The sequence below is a fragment of the Carlito syrichta genome, unplaced genomic scaffold (assembly GCF_000164805.1).
Source record: "Carlito syrichta isolate Samal-C Ts95f unplaced genomic scaffold, Tarsius_syrichta-2.0.1 Scaffold302026, whole genome shotgun sequence".
In the NCBI taxonomy this organism is placed as follows: Eukaryota; Metazoa; Chordata; class Mammalia; order Primates; family Tarsiidae; genus Carlito; species Carlito syrichta.
In genome coordinates this window covers 704,770-709,820 of record NW_007246122.1, presented here as the reverse complement: position 1 = coordinate 709,820, position 5,051 = coordinate 704,770, and the positions used below count along the sequence as shown (strand labels likewise).

Here is a 5,051-nt window from a genome sequence, read left to right as displayed (position 1 = left end):
TTTTTTTTTTTTTTTTTTTTTTTTGAGTCAGAGTTTCACTCTGTCGCCCAGGCTGGAGTGCAGTGACACGCTCGCAGCCACCATAACCTCGACCTTCTGGGCTCAGACAATTGTTCCGCCTCTGTCTTCCAAGTAGCTGGAACTATAGGCATGCACCACCATGCCCGGCTAATTTTTTTATTTATTGTAGAGATGAGGTCTCGCCAAGTTGTTCAGGCTGGTCTCAAACCAGTAAGCTCAGGCAATCCTCTTACCTTGGCCTTCCAAAGTGCTGGGATTATAGGCGTGAACCACGGCACCCAACCTACTCTAATATTCTTAATTCATTCAAGACTCCTGGTTGCCACTGAGGTGAATTTACCTCATCATGAAAGACCTTCTTTTTGGGTGTATAATCCGAATAAAAATACAAAGTATGGGGCAACCCCTTCGGGTCCCCTCCCACTGTGGGAGCTTTTCTGTCTTCTCAATAAATCCTGCTTTCTTTAAATTTAAAAACAAATTAACAAATTTTTAAAAATACAAAGTATGGAATGCTAGTCAAGTGGTATCTGAGGCAAATATTAGATATGTCTGCAACTTTCAGCTGTATTGTGGAAAAGGTGGCAATTTAGAAGACTATTTCAGCTGGGTGTGGTGGCTCATGCCTATAATCCCAGCACTTTGGGAGGCCAAGGTGAGAGAACTGCCTAAGAACAGGGGTTCGAGACCAGCCTGGGCAACTTGGAGAGACCTCATCTCTACAATAAATCAAAAAATTAGCCAGGCATAGTGGCAGGTACCTGAAGTTCCAGCTACTTGGAAGACTGAGGTAGAAGGATTGCCTGAGCCCAATAGGTCAGGCTTTTGGTGGCTGTGAGCGTGCCACTGCACTCCAGCCTGGGTGACAGAGACACCTACCCCAAAAAAAAAAAAAAAAAGAAAGAGACTCCAACTCAAAAAAAAAAAAGACCATTTTGGCCAGGTTCAGTGGCTCAGCCTATAATCCCAGCACTTTGGGAGGCTGAGGCGAGTGGATTGCCCGAGCCCACGGGTTCGAGACCCACCTGGGCAACTTGGCAAAACCTTGTCTCTACAATAAATCAAAAATTAGCCAGGCGTGGTAGCACGCACCTGTAGTTCCAGCTACTTTGAAGGCTGAGTTGGAAGGATCGCCGGAGCCCAGCAGGTTGAGGCTGCAGTGGCCGGGAGCATGCCACTGCACTCCAGTCTGGGCGACCGAGTGAGACTCCAACTCAAAAAAAAAGACAATTTCACTAGTGCTTAATGACAGAAGTTTGCAGCAACCAGCTTTAGATTTTTTTTTAATTTTCACTCGCTCTCAGTATTAGGAAAGTGAAAAATTTGCCAGTCACAAATGTTTGTTAATAGTGTCACAATTCCAAAGTGATCAGCCTTGATATTTCAGAATCATCTTTATTCTCTCTCCCTTATCTATCATTTCATCCTTCAAAATGTTTCCTTCCTTTCTCTTCCCACATCTTTATAGTAACAGCATTCTAAGTCTGTTTCCAACCTCCCCTTTCTAATCCATTCTATATACTGCCAACCTACTTTTCTGAAAACGCTGCTTTATCTTTCTGGATCTTCGCTGTTCAGTATCTGTCAAGGTACTGGCAGCTCAACAAACTCCTTTCCCTAAGAAGTGAGCTATTCCAAATCCAGAGAGATCTTCCTGCTTTTGAGCAACTTGACCTTGCTGTCTCACCACAGCAGAATGGTCCAGAGCTGGGCACTTCATCAAGCCAAACCAGAGGGGTTTTTCCCAAAGGAACATAAGATTAGGACTGAGATTTACTCTTGAGACAGGAGACAGAAAATATCAGAAGATGAGATACGATCATCTTTCACCACAGGAGGCAACATATAACATGGTGGTTGAGAGCTTGATCATAGCCCAGACTCCAACGAGATATCTATTTGTCTTAAAACTATGGTGTCCTTGGCAGTTGAGGGAAACTGCTAGGGGAGGTAGGGGCACACCTCATCAACAAGGGTACCTGCATAATCAACATTTGTATGCCTACCCTGAATTGCACCCCACATCTTTATAATAAAAAAAAACTATGATGTCCTTATGCTTGAAATGAGCATAACACAATATCTACCTCTCAAATTTGATAGGATAATTAAATGAGATAATCAGCATTCAGCACAGTGTCTGGCAATACAGTAAACACTCAAACAGTTAGCTATGATTGTTGGAGTCAGTAGTAGAGAAAATCTGCAGAAAGAAAAGAATGAAGAAGGCACAAAGACAAAATCAGAAATAAGATTAAGACTAATCAAATTTCCTTTCTAGATCATGGACACATTTCCACATTAGGGTTCTTGGCTCCTGTATCCTCAGAATAAAATGCCATTTCTTTGCTTATATAAGCTTTTTGTTTCTTACAAAGGACCCTACCTTTTATACTGGTACACTATTAAGTATTTTGAAAAGGTTGTGCCTCTGCCTCTTCTTTAAAATCTTTAATGGCCCCCACATTCAACAAAGTCAAGCTGAAATACAAGTATCAGCCGGGCATGGTGGCTCAAGCCTATAATCCCAGAACTTTGGGAGGCCAAGGCGAGAGGATTGCCTAAGCCTGTGGGTTCGAGACCTGCCTGGGCAACATGGTGAGATCTCGTATCTAAAAAAAGAAAAATAGAAAGAAATACAAGTGTCCCCCACACATTGTTTTTGTTTGTTTGTTTTTTTGAGTTAGAGTCTCACTCTGTCTCCCAGACTGGAGTGCGTGGCCGCTCCCGGCCACCGCAGCCTCGACCTGTTGGGCTCCGGCGATACTTTCGCCTCAGCCTTCCAAGTAGCCAGAATTACAGGCGCGCGCTACCATGCCCGGCTAATTTTTTTTAAATTTATTGTAGAGATGAGGTCTCGCCTACACAGGCAGGTCTCGAACCCGCAGGCTCAGGCAATCCACTCACCTCAGCCTCCCAAAGGCGTGGGATTACAGGCTGAGCCACCGAGCCCGGCTCCCCAACACATCTTTTAAGTCAATTACCTTACCACCTTGACCATGTCCTTAAAATAAAGCAATTAAAATGGGCAACAAGCAGCATCTGAGGTAAATGATGCCAGCATTCTACCCCTCCCCATCCATCTCTTTATGGTCTCTCTTAATACCTACCTTCCCATTTTCTTATCTTTTTGGCCTTCAATTAACTGTGATACCCTCTGGGACAGCATCTCATTGTCAGTGTTTACTAATAAATTAAAACCTTTGCTGGGCAAGGTGGCTCACGCCTATAATCCCAGCACTTTGGGAGGCCGAAGTGAGAGAACTGCCGGAGGCCACGGGTTCAAGACCAGCCTGGGCAACTTAGCGAGCCCTCACCTCTACAATAAATCAAAACATTAGCCAGGCGTGGTGGTGCGTGCCTGTAGTTCCAGCTACTTGGAAGACTGAGGCAGAAAGATCGCCTGAGCCCAGCAGGTTGAGGCTGCGGTGGCCGTGAGTGTGCCACTGCGCTCAAGCCTGGGCAACAGAGTGAGACTCCAACTCAAAAACAAACAAGCAAACAAGTCCTAGGTTCCTTTTGTTTAATGAGCTACCCACTCCAAACCATAACATGCCACAAGGAGAAATAAGTCAAAGAGTAGATCTATACCTACTTCATCAAGTTCTAAACTTTTTATGATTGATTTCATCCTCCATTTGCTAAGTCCCATTATTCTAATGCTAGAGCAATAGCTGTAATTCTGTTACATTCTCGCACACAAAGTATAACAACTGAACTATAAAAATATTGCTTTGAGATTCCCCACACTATATAGGCTTTTTGTTCATTATGGCTACTGCTCAAAAAATGCCAAGGCAAAAATAAAAGCTTCTACTTTTGCTATACACCTAGGTAGCTATCAAATTGCTTACTCAACACCCAAAAAAAGTAACTATCACATTACAAATGGTAATACTTTTGTATAACTGATGCAGATTAAATCTGTTTCTCCCTGATATTTCCATAAGTTCAACTGAAAAAAAACAATTTTGGCAACGAAGAATAAACATACCTTCCTCATTCTAATATGAGGTTTACAAAAACTCAAAAAAGACGATGGCCAGCCAAGTTTTCAAAAATAAAAGCAGGGCTCAGTGGCTCAGCCTGTAATCCCAGTACTTTGGGAGGCCGAGGTGAGTGGATTGCCTGAGCCCACGGGTTCGAGACCCGCCTGGGCAACTTGGCGAGACTTCATCTCTACAATAAATCAAAAAATTAGCTGGGCGTGGTTCCAGCTACTTGGAAGGCTGAGGCAGATGGATCACTGGAGCCCAGCAGGTCGAGGTTGCAGTGACTGGGAGCGATCACTGCACTCCAGTCTCGGTGGGCGACAGAGTGAGACTCCAACTCAAAAAAAAAAAAAAAAAAAGTGTTGTTTTGCCAAAGGGACTAAATGTCTGAAAAAGTGTTCAGAGTTAAACTATACACACACTGCTATAGTAAAAAGAATATGATAGACACTAAAATTCTTGGATTTTTTTTCCATTAAACAAAACCTAACAGAATTATCAATATAACTTCCTTATGTTACTACTGCCACTGTATTTTAACCATGATTAGCCAATGTAACCTTCAAACCATTTCAGGCTCTCTTGATTCTGTAGCTACAGTTAATAAAGCTCAAATATGAATTTATACATATATGTGTATATATATATATATATATATTTTTTTTTTTTTTTTTTTTTTGGACTCTTCCCTTGTCAGCTACTCCATATCCAACCCTCTGCCAACATCTGTCATCACCACCTGTGGAGTTCCTAAGCTCCTGGGGTCCACTAGTCTACAGCCGTTTCCTCCGTCTCATGCCGATGTCTTTAGTTGACATTGCTTCTCCCTTATTTCTCAATTAAGGCCATTACTACTTGAGTCAAATCCTACCTTCTCCTCCAATGCTCTCCAGTTCTCTACCTAAAGCTTCAAACCCGGATTTGGTTCCATAGTCACTCAGCAGACCCTCCTAATAAAGTCTACTGTGTCCTCTTACACTATACGCTCTACTAATTTCAGAGTTCTACCAATATCTTGGTAGGCTCTCATTCTCCTAA

At 42.8% G+C, this 5,051-nt stretch overlaps 1 protein-coding gene across 1 annotated transcript in view; it reads right to left on the bottom strand.

Moving 5' to 3' along the window:
* The window catches only part of MLLT10 (MLLT10, histone lysine methyltransferase DOT1L cofactor), a gene marked incomplete at its 3' end in the record, with an annotated part of 86,690 nt that overhangs the window by 64,808 nt on the left and 16,831 nt on the right, over positions 1-5,051 (bottom strand). The window lies entirely within an intron of this gene.